A 23,889-nucleotide genomic window follows, 5' to 3' on the forward strand; every position below is an offset into this window, starting at 1 on the left:
TGGCTCATGGCACCACCAGGGTCAGCACCTGGGTCTCCTGACTCCCAGCCCCGGCCCTTTCATGAACTAGGTGTTAGCGCTTGGTGAATGGCATCACAACAAGATGAATGGACCCTCAGAGCCAAGAACAGGCTGAGGGCTGGTGGCAGCCGGACAGGGCAGCGTCCCTGGGGGAGGGGAGGTGGGACGTCTGCCTAGCGGGGCCAGACCACAAGGCCCAGGTCCGGGGGCAAGATCACTGCCCCCGTGCCCTCCGGGCCTCCTGGCAGAGCTCTCAGGAGGGGCCTCACCCCTGCAGGGCACGCGGCCCTGCTCCATGCCCTCAAATCATGGACCGGTAGTAGCCAGGCACGTCATCGGCGGCAGCACCGTTCTCTGCAGAGCTTGTCTCATTTGCAAATGCCCTCAGCAGACCCACTAGTGCCGGCGGGGTGGAGGTTAGAATTCCCATTGTACAGATGGGGAACGGAGACCCGGAGAGGCTCTGAGTTTCCCCATCTTCGTGGGCCTGAAAAGCAGTGTCCTCGTTCGAAAGGCCTTAGAGGGGAGGGGGTTTTCGTCCATGCTCCTCTGCTCACGGACCGTGGTGGTCTGAGCACCTCTGAGCCACGGTTTCCTCAGCTGTCTCCTAATGCCTGCTCTGGAAAGCAGTGCCCATGCCCAGCGAGTCCAGCAGTGTCTCTCAAAAGGCCGCACCCCAGGCTCCTGCCGCCGTCCCTCACACGTCTGTGAGCGATGAGGGAGCCGGGAGAGATGTCAGAAAGGAGCCCTCCCGGCCATCCTGTGACTCCAGCCAGGCCCAGAGGCCCGAGGTGCCAGAGCGCAGGGGTGTGGCAGGCAGCTGGGACGGGGGCCTCTGCTCTCCAGGACTCGGGGCCGGGCCCTGACAGTGCTGGATGTGGCCGGCTGGGGTGGTGGGAGAAGGACCCAGGGAGAGAGTGGAGCTGGCAGAGTTGGCGTCGGCTGGCTGGATGTGGGATAGAGTCCCAGAGTTCCCGCGAGGACACTCAGAACTTTCTTAGAGGCACTGGGAAAGGAGGTCAGGAGAAGCCCCTCAGCCCTCGTCACACCTCCGGCCCCTCTGGTCCTTCTTTCTTCTGCATCTTCAGGGCCCACAGTATGAATACAGGTCTGTGCTGGCACCCACCCCGGAGGCCCCTTACCCTCTGCGGGGAGCACACTCCAAGCTCTCCTGGGTCCCCAGCCACTTGCCATAGGACTCCAGGACCAGGCCACGCACCAGATTGAGGATGCTGATTTGGGGGAAAAACAATTGAGCTGTCTGAGATCTATCACGGAGCTTTGGGGCTGTCTATTCTTCTGCAGGAGGGCACAGGGCAGCTTCTAGAATCCAGACAAATGGGGGTAGCCTTGGTCTTTGGGGAGGGTCTGGAGCCTACTTTGGGATGCTAGAAAGGGCCTACTCCAGCCCTGAGGGATGGTCTCAGCTTACTGGCTCTGTCCATGACCCCAAAGTACCTACATACCAGCTGCCACCTCCTGAGCAATTACTCTATGTCACACTATCCATGAACATACATTATTTTATTGAATCCTTATAGCCATATAGTGATCACACATTAAGTCCATTTTACAGATAAGGAAACTTATCTCATGAGCACTCACTGCCAGTGAGTGGAAGAGCTCAGCCCAAGTCTGTCTGCTACCACCCACATCCCCTCCCTACCTCTCCCGTTCTCTCCTTAAGAGGAGGACCTGCCTGATGTCCAGCTCTGGCACCTGATCCAACAGGCCCCAGCACACCACAGGATAGAGTGTGCTTCCACTGCAGTAAGAGGAATTGAGGACAGACTTTAGGAAGGACTTCTCTGTCAATGAAGTGTCTAGAACATTTTAGCAGTTTCCCAGGGAAAATGGTAGGATCTCCTACTATGAAGACCTTGAAAGAAGGGGAAGAGATTTATTTAGTCACCTAGGTAGAGTTTTGGGGGGTAAAGCCTTGTCAGAGGCAGAGGGTAGTATATGACAGCCCCTCTCTCTAACCTCTGGTTGGGCAGTTCAGAGGCTCAACCTCTGGCTGGGCATGACTGCCCTCTGCTGCTGCCACCTGGCCCAGAGGGTCAGGTATGGATGTCGCCTTTCTAAGGACATGCTTTCTTGCCCAAGTCCACTTGGAGCCCTTGCCAACTGGTGCCTGGGGCGGCATGTGGGGCAAGGCAGGGCCTGGGTAGGTGTGGTGCCCAGCTACCTGTCCGGACACCAGTTGGCTCTATGGGGAGAGCTCAGCCACTCCAAAGCCCCAGACTCTGCTCCTTTTCCCTCCCTTGCTCCCAAAACTGGGCTGGGAGAGGAGACCCAGACTGGGCAGATCACCGAGGGCTTCAGCCTCTGATGCCCGCCCTGTCCTTTGCGGAAGTCCATCTTATTCACTTCAGCAAATCCGCAGAGAACCTACGAATGTCAGCCAATGAGTTGGGCACTGCCTGCCTAGAAAGCTGAAATCTGGTCTTAGGAGAGGTTCTAACTGAACAGACAGAAAAACAGAGGGCAGTCTCATTCTGAAAGTGCACAGAAGCCAGACTCACCACTTTTTAGCATTGCAAGTTGGCAAATTTCTCAACCACTGGGCCTCAGTTTCCTCCTCTGTAAAATGGGAACGTCAGTACTTGCTCCAAAAGATGGAAGTAAGAATGATGTGAGATCCTAAACGGGAAGCACGTCCCAGTGCCTGGAACGTAGGAGTGGTTCAATCAGTATTGGAGGAAATAAAACAGCTTGCTGTTAGAATTCTGGGAGGCAGGAAGCACAAATACCAGTACTTACTTTTAGGGGTGAGGGAGCCCACAAAGGAGGGAGGACTGAGCCTCATATAAAACAGGGACACACACAATCTGTCTATTCACTTTGAAAATGAAAAGTTGCTGGGAAATGCCAACCTGTCTGATGGGAACAGGGCTGGAGCAAAGATGAAGAGACACAACAGGGCAGATTGTGTAAAATAAAGTGCATATTTTTAATTGCTTGAGTTCACATCTCATAAAAGGAAAAAAACTAAAGCACAAGCCTTGGCCATCCCCCCCTTTCTCTGCCATGAGCCAAGAACCAGTTCCCACCGGCCTGTCTTGGGTTCAAAGTGTCTCCCTGCCCTAGTCCTCACCCCGACCTGTCCAACCCCTACATCCACTGTGGGTGAGGGGCCTTCCCCTGAGCAACGGGGGCTCTGCCCCTCCCCGGGCCAGCCCCTCCCCGCTGTGGTGGGCAGCACCTAGAGTTGTCAGGCCTGATGGGAGATGGGGAGATGGGGGGGGGGTGGGAGATAGGAGTTAAAGGCAGCTCCCCCAACCTCTGCCTGCCGGGCCTCCTGTTAACTGTAGCTTACTGTCAGGGTGAAATGGCACAGCTAGGTCACTATTATTAGGCCTCGCAGGATTTTTCCCCAGACAATGGAGGCTAGGTGCTGCTTCCTACCTTGCCCTATCTACAGCCAGCAGTCCTGCTCCTGGGGCGTGTCTGAGCCTGTAACCTGGGAAGCCCGGGCCTTGGGCCAAAGCCCGCTGAGCCAACTCTGCTTCCTTCCCACCCTGGAAACCCACCCTTTCCCTGGTTCCTGCCAGCCCTGGTCCCCATGTCCTCTGAGGTGGGACAGACCTCCCAGCCACCTGCCTGTCGCTCTCTGTTCTCCCCTTCATTCTCCCCGCCCACCCCTGGCCCCCAAGCCCTGACTCATTCCCTCACTTCCCACCCAAGCTGTTCTCTGGGACGTGTCGGGACAGGGCGCCTGGGTTCTTGTCCTCCAGGCTCTGGCTCTGCCCACTCTCAGTGGGGGTGGGGCACGTGGGGAGGATCTGCTTTGACCTGCTTCTTCAGGCTTTCTTCCTCCTCCACCCCCAACCCCGAGGGGGCAGGCTGGTGGTGAACTCCAGAGCACCTCCTGATTCACCCTTAAGGGCCCCAGCCTGGGGCCACTGAGGGGAGTAGGGGAGAGGGGTGCTGGCCATCTTCGCCTTGATCTGGGCCAGCTTGGGTCTCTGAAAACAGGACGTGGGACGCCAGCCTGCCCACCAATGACTCCTATCCAGAGGCCTTCACTCAGCCAGGCGCTGTGTCTACACCATTCCTCTTCCTCATCCCTTTGGGACCAGAAGAGTAAAAGAAGCGTCAAGAGACTTGGATTCACTCTCTGCTCTCAGTTAATTTATTATATAGCCTCTAGTAATCACCTCACCCTTCTGGATCTCAATTTCAACATCTACCACATGGGTGGCACCTTCCTCTGGATCGTTCCAGAGGTAAACGATCGTTCCAGGGTCATCAGGGTAAATGGGGCTGGAAGAGCAGACTGATGGGATTAGCCCTGGCACCCTGGACTGGACTGCAAAGGAAGGGTTGGGGGGGGGTCTTCCCACCTCCCACTGGGGCCTGGAATTGGATGCATCTCTCACATATGGGGTCTCTCAGTCTTTCTCTTATAGAGAATCCTTCCTTTTTATACATAATCATGGCATTCTCCAGGGGGTCTTTGATCGTGAGCTTTCTAAGAAGTCTTGATTAAAAGATCTTAATGACCGGAGCAGTCAACAGAGCACCCCGTCCCTGAGTCTGTCCTCTGAGATGTGACTGTAGCTGGGCTTGCAGTTCATTGAGCAAACACAGATCGGGGTCCTGCCTTGTGTGGGCACTGGAGCTTCAGAGTAAGAGATGAGCCACACCGGGCACCCGGGGAAAGCTTGTGCTGTGGGCGCTTGAGCACAGAGCTAGTGGCCAGGGGACCTGAGTGTTGAATCGGGTGGGAGCTTTCTACAGGGGCTGGTGTGGCAGATGGGGACATGGGAGGGCCCAGAGAAGGAGCTGGGAATACAGGCAGGGACAGATTGTGAAGGCTGCTAAGCAGCTCAGATTTGCCTTAGATTTCGCCCGGGGCAGTGGAAAGTGGGGGTGGGGAGGGCACTGGTGTGACAAGGTCTGCTTTGTGTTCAAATCCACTTGTGGCTTAGACAGGCCACTTCACCAGCCTGAGCCTCAGCTTCCCAACGTGCACAGGAAGACTTCACTGGGAGGAATTTTGTGAGGGGGAAATGAGATTCCACGCCTAACAATACCTCTTAGATAGTGAGCACTTACTAAAGATTCGCTGTTTTTAGTGTAATCTGTGCCAGGATTCCAGATTAGAAATGGTGGAGGCCTAAATTCCCAGTTGAGCTGCAGTAAGGATCAGGAGGTCAAGGGCTGTATTCTAGAAATTCAGAGGAAGGAGAGTCAAATGGATATAATGAGGTGACTGACGTGATGGGGCCCTGGGAGGGACGGGGGTGGTGAGGGAGCCGCTGGAGAGAAGAGTTCAGTGCGGAGCTGCCCAGTTGGCAGGTGCATGCTGGGGGCCCTCAGCATGGAGACATCATCAAGGCCTTAGGGGCGCGTGGACCCACCTAGAGTTGACCAAACATCCACAGCCAGGCAGCCGGTCCTCTCCCCTCCCTTCATCTCATGTTCCTTCCTCCAGTCTCCTCCCTCCCCAGAAGAGTACAAAATCTCTAGGTCACCATGAGGTTCCAGGGCTAAATGTCTTCATCACTTCAGGATGAGGCTGGTGAGTGTGAGCCAAGCAAGAAAGATACAGGAGATGCCTTAAGAGATGCCCATCCAGCCCTTTCCATACAGACCAGAGGGAGAGAGAATCGCAGCTAGAGGAGGTGTAAAGGTCGTAGCCTTCCACTACCGGCCCACCCACCGCTCTTTCTTTCTACACCTGACTGCCTCCGGGCTTGATGAGCTACTTGCTTATCCAGTGACCCAGAGGCAGGGCCTTTGTAACCACAACAAGAGAAACAACCACAGTATACTGCTATGGACTGGTGTCTGGCTGATAACCATCCCCAGGTACTCTCACATCCACGCTCACAGTATTGAGCCCAGGTGGCTAAAGTCACACCTTCCCACTGCTCTTCTTCCAGGGCCCAGCTTTGCCAGCTCCTCCTTTCCCCATTCCCACCAACTTCTTGGCAACTTTGGATGAGTTGCTTTTCTCCGCACCTCTGTTTCCTCCCCTATAAGTGGGAGCTTAGGCCAGATGGTCCCCATCTAAGGGAATGCACCACAGCTGAAGGATTCTCAGCCTGGTCCTTCCTCCCTGGGTCTGTCTGAGTGCTCTGTCCCTTTGACTTTCCTATCTGTTTATACACAGAATTCACCCACAACATTTCAGTTTTCCAATAGCATCATTAATTACCCCAGTAATTAAACCCAATTAGCAGTTGTAGGGGCCTTTCTGAGTGAGGAGCCATTAGCCAGGGTGAAAATGCATGGGAATGAGAGAGAAAGAAAACCCACCCTTTCCCAGCATTAAAAATGAAAGCCTGAGACAGCTCTGCAAAGCAGAGGGCCCCAATTAAAGCTGGGGCCTCACTCGTTAAGCTAATTTGACATGCCATCCCACCCAGCAGCCTCTGATGGGAAGCCCGCTGGTGGAGCTGGCTGGGAGATGTGTCCAAGCTTCCTGCTCACCCTGTGGGCTGAGCTGGACCCCCAAGTACCCCCTCCAGCCCCCTGCTCAGGGAGGGCCATGAAGAGTCTGCCCATTTTTCATTAGCATCTGCTGCCCACTTCCGGGGGCTTCAGGGTAGCTAATAACCCAGAGTGGATGGGGCGGGGCTTGTGGGGGGGATGACGTGGTGGTGGAAGTGTGGTACAGGCCAGGTGGGAGGAGCAGGGATGAGAAATGAGAAGGAAAAGAAAAACCCGACATTTCTGGGGCCTTGGGAAAGGCAGAGGTTGGCAGTCACTCTCCTGTCTGGGCCCGAGGCTGAGGGGACTGCCCCGCCGGGGATGGCGATGAAGAGGAAGTGAGGTTATATGTCAGTGCCTGACACATCATAGGTGCTTAATTGACGGTGGCCAGCGTTAACCCTTTGCACGCCTGGTCCTCCGAGCCGCACATCCCCGGAGGCCCTGGGGGAAGATGTGAACACCAGCCTTCACAGGTGGGGCATCCCAGGGACAGAAAGAGGAAGAGCCACAGCCAGAGATCAGACTGGAAGTCAAGTTGCTCAGCTCCTGGACTGGGAGGAAAAGAGAGCGGGGGAAGAGTGCATTTGGAGCGCCCAGAATTATCCCTTTGGCCAGGGCGGCCCTGGGCCCAGCCGGCCCAGTAGTCCCGATAGGAGTGGGGTTGGGGGGCTCAGCCTCACCCAGAGCCTGGATGAGAGGGGGGGATGGTGTCTGCCTTCCCAATGAAGAGCCCTTCCCAGCCCCATCAGCATGGCTGCCAACAGACAAGGGTCCCAGGTGTCACGTGCACCCTCACCCACGACTCTGGGGCTCGGTAGGTGTGTGCCGGCCACTCGTCTCCTCATGGAGTGGGGGGAGGGAGGCCGCGGGCAGCCGGTGTTGTGTTGAGGAGCTTAGCCTCTGGAGCCTGGCTGCCATGTCAAATAGGCTTCGCCGACTGTGTGACTTTGGGCAGGTTACTTGACCTCTCTGTTTCCTCATCTCTAAGATAGAGACAATAATGGTACGTAGCTCCCGGAGTTGTTGTGAGGATTAAGTGAGTTAATATCTGTAAACATTCAGACCTCGGCCTGACACAGACAGGTAATATACATGTGTTAACTGTTCTTACCGTCCACTGGCAGGGGGCTGGCAGGGGCCCGGCAGGGAACGTCATCCTTTTGTACTTTCTGTGCTAGGGAGGGAGGGGAGCATGTGAGACCCCTGGCTTCTGCTGCTAAGGGGATGGGCTCAGTCTTGGGGCACTTGTGGGTAGCAGGCAACACCCTTCCCAGACTTAGTAGAACATGTGGGTCTGCTCCCCACCACACGCATACGCATTCCCGCCAGGGGCCACTCCTGGCTTTCGGGGGCCGCTCCCGGCAATGCGGTGGGCAGGGCGAAGAGGGCATGGGAATGGGAAGGAGAGGGAGGGCGGGGAAGGGAAGGGAAGCAGGTGGCCTCAGAGGCTGGGCTGCATCCCCGCCGCTGGGTATTGTGCCCTGCTGACTACGTGCTAGCTCTCTCTGCAAGGCAGGACGAGAAGCAGGTCCTGGCATGCCGGGCCCCTACCCAGTGACTCCTGAAACCCTAACAAGTCTGAGCTGGAAGTGGGACTGGGCGAGGTTCCTGATAGATTCATGTTGGGCAGAGGGATGGCGGGGAACAGAGGGTGGGGAGAATGGGAAAGACCCCCCCCACTCGAAACAACGGCACTGCCCGTGTTGGGGGAGAGTGGGCAGGGCTGGGGGGAAGTGACCAGGGCTTGGGGTTTTCTCCCCCTGCCTCTTGGGTTCCCTCTCACCCCACCTGCCCTGGCCCGACAGGGTGGGAAGAGGACAGGCTGTGACAACGGCAGGGACCTTCTCCTCTCAGCATTTTGCCAAGAAGAGGGTGATGATTTCAGCGCCGCTGAGAAAGGAAGTGGAGGAGAAACGAGGGGGAGGGAAGATGGCAGCTCCGTGGGGCCAGGCAGGAGGGGTCATTTGACACAGATGCCCTCACTCCATCCTTTCCCCAGCCAAAGAGGTGGACGTGCTTAGGCCTGTTTTACAGGTGGAACAGGCTGGGCTTCGGGGAAGGTGTGGGACGTGATCGTGGGTCCCACTGCTAGCGATCGCTGATGCTGAAATCACAGCAGGACAAACTGGGTAGCGGGTACCCCATCACCACCCCTTTCAGCCTCCTGGGCGCTGGGGAAGGGACAGCCCAGGGGCTAGACATGTCTACAAGGTCCTGGGCCATGGGGTGTCGTGAGGAGAGAGCAGGATGAGCCCCCCGTCAGGCAGATCCACCCACAGAGGGAGGCCTTCAAGCTCAGCCAGCCTATCCCTGCAACTTGATGTCAGGACCCTTTGAAGACCCCGCGTTCTCTGGCCACCCCAGTCGAGGATTCCTGGGTAGGAAAAAAACTGTGAGCTGTCACTGCCTTCCTTCCGGGGTACCACAGAGCTGAGGCTGAGTTCAGATCTGGAGTGAGTTGAGGTTAGAACCACATCTAGGATTGTGCTTCATTCTGTGGTTAAAACCAGGAAGAGGTTAGCGCAAGTGTTAGGGTCGTGACCCCGGTCTGTGGTCTAGGTTGGCGCTGACATGGCGACTTGGCTGGGGTTGGTTTGGGGGTTCGTACTGCGGCTTGAGGAGGATGCTCTTCTGGGTTACCATTGGGGTAACAGTGAGTTGGGGGTGTCACAGCTAAGGGGTGTTGGAGAGGTTGGGGATCCAGCACCTCCTGCTTATGTTTGGAGGAGCAAAGGTCATTTTCACTTGAGCCGTGGACTGGGGAGAGGAGCGGGGCTGGGGGTGGCGGCTGAGCCAGGGTGGGTTGAGCGCGGGGGTGTGAAAGGGGAGGGTGTTCTGGATGTGACGGAAGGACCGTTCAAAGACTCTCTCTTCCCTTTTCCCAAAGTTCTGCTCACCTGTTGCATCCCATGACCCAGGCCACCCCAGGCCTCATTCAGATGCTACCCAGACCTAAGCCTGAATTTCTGAGGCATCGGGCAGTGTCTCCTCTGTGGGGTTTGGGTTCTCCCCTCGGCCAAGGGAGCATAAGGACTGGGGTTTGCCTCCTCCTCTCTACCCCAGCAGGCCCTCGGCCCTGACCTGAGGGGCCCTAGGGGCCTGCCTTCCTGGCCCACCTCCAGCCCCCCGCTGGAGACCCTTTAGGGGAGGCCCCTGGGGCAACACTAGCTGAAGAAGGTCAATCAGAGAGAAACTGTGACCCGAGCATTTGCCGGTTCCCTGCTTCCTGCCCTCGCCTCTTGTCTGCACCCTAGACCCTGCCCAGTATGGAGGTTTAATGCTGCCCAGAGTGGGTCAGGTCAAGACTGCTCCCCGCCCGCCTGAAGCCTGGGAGCGGAGCTCATGGGGTGGCAGGGAAGGCTTTGGGGGGATGGAGACAGTCCTGAACTGGGACATGTGGAGAGGGAGGCTGACCTGCTGACGTCTGGGGCCAGGTTGTGGCAACCCAGACATTCAGGAGGGGCTTCACCAAGGAGGGGCTGTGCAGGGAAGGGCCCTTCTGCTGCACCCGAGACACTTCCCCTGCACCCGAGTCCAGATCCAGAGGAGGCCCCGTCTGCAGGCCCGGGAGCACCCTCTTCCCATCCCCCATCCCCACAGTCAACAGAAAGCGTCCCGGGAGCCAACGCCCAAGGCCTGGCTCTGTCCTTGTACCATCTGTACAGTGAGGGGGCCCAGCAGAGACCCGGCCCCTCCTGCCCTGCCTGGGAACATTACGTCTGAGCTAAGCCTTGGGCTGCAATGTGGCTACAGTATTGCTCATTTGGTCCGGACGGACCCATGCGTCCTGCCCAGAAATGAAATAGCAAGTTTGGTGCCTGCAGCGGCCACCTTCTCCCTCTCAGGCCCCTTCTCCTTCTTAAGCCTGTTCAGAAGCAAGTAGAGGGGAAGAGGTTGTCCTGGGCCCTAATCACTGACCCCCACGCCGTGTCCAAGAGTCCAGGGTTGCCACTGTGCTGTGGCTACAAAGCATCTTCGCAGAGGCCGCTGCATTTCAGCACTAGGGACCAGTGAGACCGAGGCCCTCCTGTGGGGCGGGGTCAAGAGCCCGTCTCCCCCCCAACCCCGCCCCCCCGCACCCCAGCATTCCTCCTGAGACCCTCACTGCTGCACCGGCGGGGCAAGTCCAGTGTAGTCCTGCCACCCCGTCATTGTCCTGTGAGCAGCAGTGGCCCCGCCCACACCCTGCAGCCTGGACGATCCCTCCCACTCCAGCCCTAGAGTCCCTCCCGGCAGGAAGAATTCTGACCCTAAAGCCTTGCCCAGGAGGAGCCCCCAGAGGCGGGGTGGGCGGGGGCGACAGGACGCAGAGCTGCCAGCCCACGTGGAGGAGGCTGGGGAGTGGACAGAGGTGCTGGGAGCCGCAAATGCCAGCCCAGGGTGGGATGGGCACAAGGGCTGGTGCTGTAGATGCCACAGGGAGGGGTGGTGTTTGTGTGTGTGTGTGTGTGTGTGTGTGTGCGCGCGCGCGCGCGCACGTGCGCACGCCCACTCATCTCCTGAGGCCTCGAGGCTGAACAACCTGCACGGCAGCAATCAGGCCACCTGCCTTAAAAGGAAAGACAGAGGCGAGCCAGGCCGGGGGTGAGAAGAGCAAACGGCAAAACTTAATGACTTTAATATGAAAGAATTTGCCACTAATTAAGCACAAGCACTCCACTAATGCAGAGAACACATGTTGTGGATTTCACTTAAGCAGGAACCAAATGAGGTGACAATCCTTCCGAAACGATAGCAGTTTACCAGCCAAAGGAAGATGCTGCCGACCTCGTTTCTGCTCTTAGAAACACAGCCCTCTTGTCTTTGCGGCCTCTTGGCACTGAGTGTCTCCCTGTCTGCGCCTCTGTCCCCGACTCCCCCTCCCCCATGCTCTTCTGTCCTCTGAGGACTGCACGCCACTCTGTCACCCATGTTCTGACAGCAAACAGCAGTCAGGTGCAAACGCCCTAGGCCTCCTGTTCTCTCCGCCTGTTCCCCCCAAACACGCATCTGCTCCTACCAGGTCGGGAGCAGTCTCTCCAGACAGGAGCCTGCAGCTCCTCTGCCCCAAGAGAGATCAGGACACTTCCCCTCCGGAGTGCCCCCACCCCTCTTCCCCACTCCCCTCCTCACCCAGCTGGCTTCGGTCTGCCCTGCGCCTCCATCCCGCACTCCAACACCCCTGCCTGAGCTTCATGCCCTTTCCTCTGGGCCAGTGGTCTTAACTGGAGGCAGTTTTGCCTCCCGGGGAACACTCGGCAATGTCTAGAGGTGTTTTTGGCTGTCACACCTGAGGGGGGCTGCTACTGCGTGGAGCGGGTAGAGGCCAGCGATGCTGCTAAATGCCCCACGTGCACGGAACGGTCCCCACGACGAGGGGTTATCAGGCCCCAAGTGTCAGCAGTGCTGAGGTTGAGGGCCCCTGCTCTGGGAGAGTGGCCTTATCACAGCAGGGACTTGCTCAAGATGACATGGCGGGTCGGTAGAGCTGGGATGGAAACCAGCTTACCTGACTCCTAGGTAGCTCCTTTCCCCAAGACTATAATAGTGACAATAATACAACCACTTGTGTAGCGTAACTGTGGCAAGCACTGCGCTAAGAACTGATGTGAATTATTTAATTTTCAAATCCACCCCAGGAGACAGTCCTATAAGTGTTCCCCTTTTATACATGAGAAAACTGAAGCACAGAGAGGTTGATGCAACTTGCTCAGTCACCCAGCGAATAAGGAGCTAATACAAGCCTGGGTCTATCTGAATCCAAAGTCAGTGCTCATGGATGAATGAATTACTTACATCCCCCCACCCGCCGCCATATTCCTCTTAACCCCTTCCCCATCAGTCTCCCACCCCAACCCTGCCCTTTTAGATTGAGCCTTCCCTGAGGCTGGCACCATATACCCACCTGACTGCCTTCCCTTCCCTGTACGGGCCCAGCCCCCTGCCACTGGGGCAGGCAGCCACCTGGGCGTCTGGAGCTGGGCACTGGGGTAGTCTGACAGGCCCCTCCTGGTAAGAGGCAGATCAAGAGACCACCACTTCTTGGGCTTCCCTGGTGGCGCAGTGGTTGAGAATCTGCCTGCCAATGCAGGGGACACGGGTTCGGGCCCTGGTCCGGGAGGATCCCACATGCCGCGGAGCAACTGGGCCCGTGAGCCACAACTACTGAGCCTGTGCGTCTGGAGCCTGTGCTCCGCAACGGGAAGGGCCGCAATAGTGAGAGGCCCGCACACCGCGATGAAGAGTGGCCCCACTTGCCGCAATTAGAGGAAGCCTTCGCGCAGAAACGAAGACCCAACACAGCCATAAATAAATAAATAAATAAATAATTTAAAAACTTAAAAAAAAAAAAAAAAAAAGAGACCACCACTTCTAAACAGGTGGTGACCGTCGGCATGGAACCCACAGGGCTGAGACAATGCATCTGTCACCCCTGAGCCTTGGGAGGCTTGGGGAATTCTCCCTCTGTTTTCCCGGCAGCCCCCCACCTCTCCCAGCCCACACTAGCCTTCCCAGGAGGCTGCTGCCTACACTCCCCAAAATGTGTCATTACAAACGCACATTGCTGAGGGGAATCCGGGCTGCCGTGTGTCTGCTGTGAGATATGTCGTCTGCTGCAGCCGGGGTGGAGACGGCTGGCGTCGGCCGCAGAGAGGGGACCTGTCTGAATCCTGGCCTGAGAGCCAGGTGGTTCCAGGTCTTTGAAGCCTTAAAAGCCTGGCCAGGCTGGGAGAAATCCAGGCTGTGTAGTGAGGGGCATGGAGCTGGGGAGCGTGCAGGCTTTGCAGGGCTGAGACCTCAGGAGCAGGGCCTCAGGGTCTCAGGGCCACAGCTCGCTTGGGTGAGAAGAGTATTTTTCACCTTATGGTCTGGAGTGAGGAAGGAAGTGGGGCCAGGTGCTAGGAACTGGGGCAGAGGACAGAGGAAAGAATCAGAAGGTGGCAAGTGGGAAGCAAGCGGAGGATATGGGGTTGGGGGGCAGACAAGAGGTCAGGCAGACCTACACCTTTTGGGGGTGTAGCTTCCTGGTTTCCATCAGGAAGGAGGAGATTCAGGCCCTGACCTGCTTCCCTTCCGTGCAGATGTGAGGCCTCACCTTCTGTCTCTGTCCTCCAGCCCTACCTGGCCACACCATGCTGTGTCCTCCAGTACAGGCTCCCCTCCTTGGCTAATGTGCAATTTCCAGGAAGCTGCAGTCGGACCTGAGAAATGGCTAACCTTGGCCTGGGACCCCAGCCGGCTCACAGCCTTCTCCACCAACCACTTGAGGCCCCCTTATGCTTACTAGATGCCAGGCACTGGGCTGAAGCCCTGATCTTTCCGCTCAGTAGGGGAAATGCTATGACAGGTGTATGCTGAGGTCCTGGGACCCTTGGGGTGTAGGGGGAAGGGGGGAAAGCCTCCCCAAAAGTCAAGGCTAAGGTCATTCAGGAAGGATGAAGAGGTGTGGGCAGGTAGCAGGGTATGTGGGGGGTTTTTTGTTTTTTATTTATTTATTTATTTATTTATTTATTTATTTATTTATTTTTTGGCTGTGTTGGGTCTTCATTTCTGTGTGAGGGCTTTCTCTAGTTGCAACGAACAGGGGCCACTTTTCATCGCGGTGCACGGGCCTCTCGCTGTCGCGGCCTCTCTTGTTGCGGAGCAAAAGCTCCAGACGCACAGGCTCAGGAGTTGTGGCTCATGGGCCTTGTTGCTCTGCGGCATGTGGGATCTTCCCGGACCAGGGCTCAAACCCATGTCCCCTGCATTGGCAGGCGGATTCTCAACCACCGCGCCACCAGGGAAGCCCCGGGGCATGTGTTTTTAATGGAAGGAAGAACGTGGCAGGGAACTGGTGGTCTTGTCCCATGCGGCGGGAGAGAGAGAGCAGGCAGGGGAGAGGCAGCTGGAGTCTCGGATGCCCGAGATGAGGTCCAGAGCCCAAAAGGACTTTGGACTTGATCCTGAGGGCTGTAGGAATCCATGGAAGGATTTTAAATTGAGAATGATTTGTATTTTAGAGAGCAGAAAATGGATTAGAGGGGGAAGCCTGGAGGCAGGTATGTATCCTTGCATTATAGTACAGTAGACTGGGTGAGAGATGATGGTGGCCTGCACCAGGGGCAAGGCGTGGGGAGAAGAAGGGCACAGGGCTGCAGGGATGAGATGGTAGGTGCTGGGTTCAAAGGAAAGGGGGTGGGATTTACTTCACTGGGGGTTCCCAGCCCAGGAATGTTGAGAAAATAAGGAAGTGAGACTCTGCTGGAGGTGCGGGTGGGTAGGAAAGGGGCTGAGCTGGAGGGAGGTGACTTAGGAGGAGTCTGGATTGGAGCTGGTGGGGATGGAGAACAAAGGTGAATTCAAAAGCATTTAGGAGCTAGCACCAGCTGCGCTTGGTGATTACGTGGCCGTGGAAGAGCCCTGTGGGCCCCGGCTCTGCCGTCGTGCAGCCTGGATTTTCCTGGCATTCCACTTAATCTGGGAGGTCTTCTTGGAGGAGCTGGGCAGTATACAGAGGTAGAGCACCCGCTTGGTAGAGAAGTTCCAGAGGCTGATCCAGGGAAGGTGCAGAGCAGGGGCAGAGAGAGAGCTGGACAGGTGACATCCAAAGTCACGTCCTCCAGGGACATGGGGTCCAGCACTCTTGTTTTACAGAAAAGGAAACTAAGGTCAGAGAAGCAAACTGCCCTACCTAAGGCCGTACAGAAAAAAGTGACCAAGTAGTGGGGGCCAGAGCCCACCTCTCCCAATTTCCAGTAAGTACCCTCCCTTCCCACCATCCGGCCAGAGGAAAGGTGACAGGTGAGCAGTACAGAGAGGACCGAGAGACGAAGCCTGAAGGCTAGAGACGGAGGGGGCAGAGCCGAGAGAGACTCCCTGTTGCTGGGATGCTAGGAATGGAGTCAGGAGCTGCTCAAGACCAGCCTACCCTGGGCTTTGGGGATGGGCAGCCAGCGTGAAAACAGGCCTAGAGGAGAGCCGCCCAGGTGTCTCTGGCCACTTGCTCCTCAGTGGGAGAAGGCAAAACCCAGCTCCCTGATTCATCCCCATCCCCCAACCTCTCCTCCTAGGGTTCAGGGAGAGATGGGACCAGAGCAGGCCCCACCACCACCACTCCCCAGGGACTTCCACACTGCCAGAGAGCAGGGCCGGCCCAGCCCGTCTGGAAGATCCCAGGCTTCCACTCCGGCTCCTTCTGGGGCTTTGCCCAGGCTGCCGGGCCCCCTCCTCTCCCACGCACTGTGCTCACGCGCCCCAGGCGCCGGGCACCAGCCCCACAGCTCATCATTAACCAGCTCCGCGTGGGGAGTAGAGGAGGGTGTGCATCGGCCCAGAGGAAAGCATTGGCGGTTTCTGTGACCCCAAATGAGGGGTGGAGGCGCCTGGGTTCGGACAGTAGCAGTTAGCCCCTGGCTGTGGGATCACGGCATGTCATCACCTCTGCTGGTAAGGTGGATGTGGAGGGGACGCAAGGATCCAGGACACCTGGGGCCGTCCCAGTAGGCACTGCTCCCAGAGAGAATCCCACCAGGCAAAGCCCCTGCTCTGCAGGAGGCAGGGGCAGCATTAGTGCTGAGCTAACAGTGGCACCGGCCCGGGCTGCTCAGCCTAGACTCAGCCCTCACGCCTTCTTGCCATGTCCAGACCCAGTGACGGGGGGCTAGGGGTGCAGGGACGGGAGCTGGGCCAGCTGCCACTTCTCTGTTTCCTCACTGAGACTTTTGCCCTGGCTCACCCCGGACCCCATCCTGGATGTAGAGGAGAGGCTGGAGGCTGGAGATGCAGCCTGGGCACTTGGGAGCTCCAGAACTAGTAGGGAAACATGCCCAGGGCATAGATACGAGACAGGACAAGTTCAAACGACTTCAGTGAGAGCCCTGCTCATGTGGGTTCTTGCTGGCAGAACGATTGGGTCCAGGCGACACTGATTGGCAAAATCTTCCCAGAGGAGGGGACCCTAGGAAAGGGAATCCTTCCGAATCTCACCCTCTACCTCACTAGCCTCTCCCCCATGAGGTTAGGCCGTGACACCAGAAAGTGAGGAGCTAGGCAGCCCTGGGAGTTGACATTTGGAGAAGTAGCTGCACTGGGAGGAGGGGACCTATAACCTTTAGGTCACTGTGCTGACTCAGCAGGGTTTCGTCTGGAGGCTCTCCCCCTCCAATGGGTGAGTCATTCCCACTTACCACTTAGCTGGTTTCTCACCGGATGTCCTGTTCCTTTCTACCAGTTCCAGGACAGGGAGCAGGGGAGCATCCCTGGAAAGCCCTAGAGATGGATCCCAAAGGATGCCGACTTCAGAGACTCCCCTTCTGCAGGGCCCAGTGCCTCCCACCCAGGCCAGGCCTGCCACTTCTGCCCACCCAACTGAGGGCACCCGGGCAGAGTCTCAGGAAAGGAGTCGGGCACCGAAGAAGAGGTAGCCTGTGCCAGAAATCTCTGAATCCCCCGGCCCCGGCCCTCCCCTTCACCCTCCACATGGGCCCAGTCCCAGCCTGCTCGGCTAGGGAGAGAGGGGTCTTAGGTTTCAAAGGTGGGGACAAACTGGTCGAGGTGGGTACGGGGAGGAGAGCAGCCCCCGCTCTGGGCCACACCCCGCTGCGTGGGAACCCGTGGCCCCAGCCTCGGATTAGCTCGATGGCAGGCAGGGCAGGCGGGCAGGGCCCTGGGGAGCAGGTTTGTCGGCCACAGCTGAGGAGCCTTTGTGTTTTGTTGCTGAGCTGGGGCTTTTGCAGGTCCGTGACGTCTCGGGGGCCGGCCTGATGCCTGCCTTGTTGGCTCAGCACTTCTGAGAAGCCACGAAGGGAGCCCAAACTGCCTGACCCCAGCGCCAGTGGGGAAACTGAGGCACGTATGCACACGTCCCCGGGACCTGGGTCCCAGACCCTGGAGCTCATAGGGTGGCCAGGGAGAAAATAGGCAGGGCATGAGGTCAGGAAAAGAAACAGACTCATTCTATGGTATCCTTAGGATGCAAGAACCCCTCTGCTGGGACTTCCCTGGTGGTCCAGTGGTAAAGAATCTGGCTTCCAATGCAGGGGATGCAGGTTCGATCCCTGGTCGGGGAACTAAGATCCCACATGCCATGGGGCAACTAAGCCCGCATGCCACAACTACTGAGCTCACGTGCCTCAACTAGAGAGCCCACGTGCCGCAAACTACAGAGCCCACACACTCTGGAGCCCACGCGCCACAACTAGAGAGAAGCCTGCATGCCACAATGAAGAGCCTGAGCGAAGATCCCACATGCCGCAACTAAGACCAGACACAGACAGAAATAATTAATTAATTAATAAAATAGAATAGTATTTTAAAAAAAGAATAAGAAAACTGGAGAAAAAAAAAAAAAGAACCCCTCTGCCAAGGACACAGGTCCCAGTGGATCTCTTCACCCTCACTCCCCACCTCCCTGGCTTCTTCCTGCTCTGTGCATAGCAGCCTCCTGCAGGTGCCCCCCACCTGGGCTCCCAAAAGTCCCTGTTTCTGACCTTGCACCTGACACGTAGTCACTGGACTCCGATGGGGGCTCCATCCCTGGCCCCCAGCCCCTTGACCCACCTGCCCGCCAAGCCCAGCGCAGGTAGCCCGCAGGCACTGTGGCTACAGTATTGTAACTGGTATTTTTGTGCCATTTCTCCAAAGGAGCAATGGAGGCACTGAGATTACACAGGAGGGACACCACCCAGAATGAGGCCCTGGAGCATTAGATGGAGAACCTGAGTCTATTTTTATGGCAGGTTGGGAAGAGCACTGGGCTGGGTACTGCTGTTCTGTGTTCCTGAGCAAGTGACCCAACTGCTCTGGACCCTTGTCTCCTCCTTTGTAAAATGATGCGTTGCATGGTCCATTGAGCTCCACTGTGCTACCATTTTGGTGGTCCTGGTTCCCACATCTGGGACAGCCTCTGCTTCTCATGTAAGAGAGAGCCTGTGGGGAAGAAGAGATGGTACCTTCTGTGGACCAGCCCTAGCTGCTTGGGGAACCAGAGAGAGTCTGTAGAGTACTCTCCAAGCCCTGGACCCTGCCAGCATCAGCCGTGACATGATCAGCTCAACCCAAGGTCAAACCTGCTCCTTCCCTCTCCCACAGGGACTTGCAGTCTATTTGGAGACGGGGGGTTACAGTAGAAAACATGCTAAACACACATGGAGGAAACAAAAAAGGGTACAGATTCATGTTATATGCAGTTGGGCAATGAATAGAGGTGTCAGCTAAGTAGGAGGAGTCCAGAAGGACTTCCTGGAAGAGGGGGACTAGAAGCACACAGTACAGTGCCTAGTACTGGGAAGGTGCTCGATAAATATTTGTTGAATGAAGTGCCGGGAAGGGAGGCCTCCTGCTTCATAAATGAGAAATGATGATGATGATGATGATGATGGTGATGATGGTGGTGGTGATGTTGATGGTGGTGATGATGATGATAGCAACTAACATTTACTGAGCATTTAATTTTGTGCTAAGTGCTGTCCTCGAGTCTCACATTTACTCATTTAATCATTACAACAACTTTTATAATAGGTATTATTATAATCCCCATTTTACAGATGTGCATCCTCAGTGCAAACTGAGGCACAGAGAGGTTAAGTCATTTGCCCAAATTTTCACAGCTCATAGGCGACAGGCGGGGCATGCAAACCCACACTGTCTGGCTCTTCACAACCCACCATACTGCCTGATGGGGATGGTGACCTTCTCTTCAGAGGGTGGGAGGAGCTTGGGCAAGGTAGGGGAGACATAAGCATCAGTTTTCGGGCTGTCAGGGCTGGAGTGCTTGGTGGAGAGGCATGGACCAGCAGAGGAGAGGGGCTGTGTGGTCCCCAAGGGGACTCCCCTGCAGTGCACCCCTTCTCTCAGACCTTCCAGAGAAGGCTTGCAATCCACCTCATCCTGCACAGAGGAGGGCCCTTCTCCTGGGTCCCCGCCCTCAACTAGCCCTTTCTCACTTTTCGGTGGTGCCTGCAGCATTCTCACCCTGGCTGTCAGAGTCACTGGGGTAGAGTGTGCCCCCTCTCTGAAAGCCTCCCAATCTGCCCAATCTAAACAATGAGGGCCATAGTCCCCTCACCCCCGCATCCCCCGACCAAGACACGTGGATTGGGTTCCGGGTCCCTAAGCCTAAAGTGGGGGGAAAGGTAAAGGAGAGTCTTCAGCCCTTACCAGTCTTCCCAGCCCCTCCCAGTTCCACAACTCTAGGATCCCCGCCCGCAGTGACCCCAAACCCCATACTCCAAGCGTTCCCTTATGCCCACCTGCCAGGGTCCCCTCACCGGCCCTGCTAACAGCAGCAGTTCTAGGTGCTTTCACCAAAAACATTTTTACTGCAAACATTTTGCCACATAACTAATTGGCCATGAGGCGATTTTGCCATGAAAGAGAAAATAACTGGTTGACAGTTTGGTTTGACAGTTTGGTTTCAAGTAGTTGAGATGTGCTAGCGTTTCTTCCAGTTAGTGACGTTACTGATGGCTTTATCAAGCTGACAGAAGATGATGGTTTGCCCCAAGAGTTGGTTTTGTATTTTGAAACACACTACGTTGGAGGAGAAAGAGGCCAAGGGCCTCGAAGGCACAGAGTTGAGCCTACATTTCCCATAGAACTTTTTGGAAAGTCTATCAATGGACATAAGACAATGTGCCGAGAACACACAGCAGTGCAGAGGCTTTCCCAACGCAACACAAAGTTCAGTTACAAACATGCACCCTAGTGTTTGGAAACTGATACCTCTCTTAATGAAGGAAGAAATTTTAGCAGAAAAGAAAAAGTTCGATACCAAATGAGGAGACGAATCAACAAATGTATAAAATAATATGAACGAAAGACTTGGAAGGCAAGTGCTTACTGCTTAGACAAGTACAACCCACAAAAGAAAATCAGTTCTTTGCACCGTATTGCCATGCATCTACACACATTTTATTTATTTATTTATTTATTTTTTATTTTTGGCTGCATTGGGTCTTCATTGCTGTGCGCGAGCTTTCTCTGGTTGCAGTGAATGGGGGCTACTCTTCGTTGCAGTGCGTGGGCTTCTCACTGTGGTGGCTTCTCTTGTTGCAGAGCACGAGCTCTAGGCGCACAGGCTTCAGTAGTTGCAGCACACAGGCTCAGTAGTTGTGGCACGCGGGCCCTAGGGCACACGGGCTTTAGTAGTTGTGGCGCGTGGGCTCAGTAGTTGTGGCACACAGGCTTAGTTGCTCCGCGGCATGTGGGATCTTCCTGGACCAGGGATTGAACCCCTGTCTCCAGCATCGGCAGGCAGATTCTTAACCACTGCACCACCAGGGAAGTCCCTACACACATTTTAAATTCAAATATTTTGTATTTTGCAATAAGGTCTTTTTAATTTTGTTACTCATTTCTCCTGTTTCATTATGGCCTTTTTAATGTCCCTCATTTATGTTTTATTATTTTATCTTTTTCGGCAAAATTGCCTTACGGACAATTAGTTATGCGGCCAGAAATGTGGCAAAGGCATCTGCGGCAAAGATGCTTACAGTGGAAAGAGCAGACAAGGCTAACAGTAAGCTGTAGGCAGAGAGGCCCATGTCAGGATGCACCTGCCTGCTCCTTAGAGGTCCTCCCGCCCGCCTGCCCGCTCATCACGGGGGCAGAGGGGCAGGAACCCAGGGAACCCACTTAGTGCGCAGTGAGCGGGCACCCAGGCACCTTCCTCGCTGCCCCGCCTGCCATGGGGTTGCTTCTGGGAGAGTCACACAGGAGAGGAGACAGCAGCCTCAACCCCAAAACAGACGTGGGATGGGGAGGGCCACCTCAGCCTGGTGAGGCGCTGATGGGTGAGAGGGGGCTTCTGGGGCACCTGAGCCCCTTGCAGAAGCGTCTCCTCCCCACGCCCAGGCCGCAGTCAGCCGTCTCCCCTCCTGACGCTCACAGCTCTGCAGGGTGACGTCACTGCTGAGGACGTGGCGAATGAATGTCAGCCTGTGCTCCAGGCACTGAACCCTGCCTGTCCCTACATCCCCAGCGGGTGAAAAGAGATGGGGTGGCGGCGGGCTTGGTGGGCTGTGTCCCGCTGCAGGCCCCACTGTGCCCTGGCACCAATCCCAAGGTGGATCCTGGTGCCTACACCCCTACCCACCCCCCCACTGTGGCCCGAGCCTTCCCAACTGGCTTTTCCTGTTCCCGGCTTTGTGTGGTGAAAGTTCCCCAATTATACCCACATTATCTCAGCCGCTGGGCAGCCGCCAGCAGGCTTGGCGAGTAGAGGCTGGGGCGTGTGGGAGGGAGCACCCACTTACCCTGCTGGAAGGGCTAGGGCTTAGGTGCTTGCCAACTGGCCAGTCAGCAGGAGTACTGGGCTTACTGGCCCACTGACTTCACTGTGGGACTGTGTCAGGGGTGAGGCCACAGCTGGGCTGGGCTGCAGTTCAGGGAATCAGACTGTTAAGGCCAGAAGGGACCACTGACATCGTGGAGTCCAGCCTGCTCCCTTACAGGGGAGGAAAAGAGGGCTCGGGAAGGGGAAGTGACCCGCCAAGGTGCCAAGCCGAGCTCAAGACGGAGCCGGGCTAGAAGCCAGCCCTCCTGACCCCCTGCTGGGTGTCTCCCGCATGATTCTCCCACCAGCCCACAGTGTTCTCTGCCGGGGACATGTCAGAACCGCCCAGACCGGCCAAAGGGACAGCTGGAGGGGTGGGGTGGTGGTACCCCAGGTGGACCTTGAAGGGCTGTGTGGACGTGAGCGGGCATAGAGAAGGGGACCGTCAGGGAAGCTTTCAGAGCGTGGCGAGGGCCTAGATTGGAGGGCCAATGGTATACTTATTCAGCAGGCGTGTCTTGAGTGCCTACTGTGTGCCAAACACAGGGGATACCGCAGTGCCTGGAGAGACCTGGCCTGTACCTTCTTGAGGGGAGGTGTGGGGGCCAGCATACTTCACTGACCGTGGTCTCGGGACCCTTCAGAGGGGTGTGGCCTGCTCACACCTCCATCGTGCAGAGGCAAGCGTAAGCCCCGAGTTCCCAGGCTGGAGCAGCAGACTCCCGTAGTGGGGGGCGCGTTTAGGCCACCCCTCGGGCTCTGGGTCAGTCCAGGGCCTGACACTGATGTTATTGATGGCACTCAATAAAGTAACTGAAATAAGAATGGAAGGATGGCTGATGACAGAGCTCAGGAGTGAGCCCGCTGGAGGGAAGGACTGAGCCAAGTTCAGGGTTAAGGAAAAGCCCAAACAGAAGCCACTTGAGATGGAATAAAGCAAAATCGGTAGGGAGAGTAGAGGGAATTTATTCATTCATTCGATGCCACTGATCACTCCCTCCCTCTTGCAAATCTCTCCTCTCACGGCTTCCAGTGCCATTTGTCTGGCCACAAATATTTACTGAGCACCTACTGTGTGCTGGATACTGGGCTAGGCGCTGGGGCTACAGGGATGGAAAAGACACAGACGCTGCTCTGGAGGAGCTCACCGTCTGGCAGAGGAGAAGCCAGAGGTGTGAACAACCACATTCCCAGGCAGAAAAGAGCTGTAATAAGGGTGGGAGGATCAGGGAAGCTTCCCAAAGGAGGCGGCCTGAGTGGGATATCCACAGGTGGAAAAGGGGCAGGGCCTTCCAGGGAACCAGAGGAACAGGAGCCTAGACATGTAGCATCTACGGCTCTGTGCTCCTTGGAGGCTGGGACTGAATCGCTCATTGACGTGACTCCAGTGCTGATAATAGACTCAGAAATTGATACATAAATGGGAAGAGGGAGAAGGAAACACAGAAATATGGCACGTTCTAAGGAGGGGTCCAGTCTGACCTGGTTGGAAGGCCTCATGTATGGAGAGACGTGGACAGAAAGGCAGGACCCAGGTGATAAGGACATCAAATGCCAAGTTAAGACATCCAGACTTGATTGTGAAGGCGAGTTAGAGCCAGAGAGGCTGAGCCTTGTGCGGCTGCCTTGCTGCGTAAGAGGGGCCAAGCCAGTGCACCCCAGGGCCCGGGCCCTCAGCCCTTCCTGAGGGAGAAGGCAGTGGAGGTGTCCATAATGATGGCCACTGTGGGCCCCGGTGCTCCCCCAGCGCTTCCTGCCTCCTGACACTTTCTCATGCGTCATACCATTTGGTTCTCCTAGCAACCTGTGAGCTAGAGAGGACTGGATTATCCGCCCCATTTATCAGACGAGGGAACCGAGGCCCAGGAAGGTGAAGCAGCTGGTGGCTCCTCTGCTGAGCCTCTGCTCAAAAAGCAGCACATTCAACCCTCATCAAAAATAAGGGTGTGGACGGATATTTACTGCCATGGAGCAACACTGATGATATATCACTAAGTGAAAGGACAGTTTATGGAACAGATTACGGTACGGTTCTGATTTTGTTTAAAAAAACAGATGGTTACCTGGATGTATAGAGAAGGCTGTAAAAGAGAACACTTCCTATCAGATGATGAGTGATATTGTCCGAGTGGTGGGATCATGGGTTGTTGTCATTTTCTTCTCAGTATTTTTTAGTATTGCCCACAACA

General features: G+C 56.2%; 1 protein-coding gene across 2 annotated transcripts in view; it reads left to right on the forward strand.

Moving 5' to 3' along the window:
- Positions 1-23,889, forward strand: part of NECTIN1 (nectin cell adhesion molecule 1) — an 89,801-nt gene that overhangs the window by 26,776 nt on the left and 39,136 nt on the right. The window lies entirely within an intron of this gene.

The sequence above is a fragment of the Balaenoptera ricei genome, chromosome 8, assembly GCF_028023285.1.
Source record: "Balaenoptera ricei isolate mBalRic1 chromosome 8, mBalRic1.hap2, whole genome shotgun sequence".
In the NCBI taxonomy this organism is placed as follows: domain Eukaryota; kingdom Metazoa; phylum Chordata; class Mammalia; order Artiodactyla; family Balaenopteridae; genus Balaenoptera; species Balaenoptera ricei.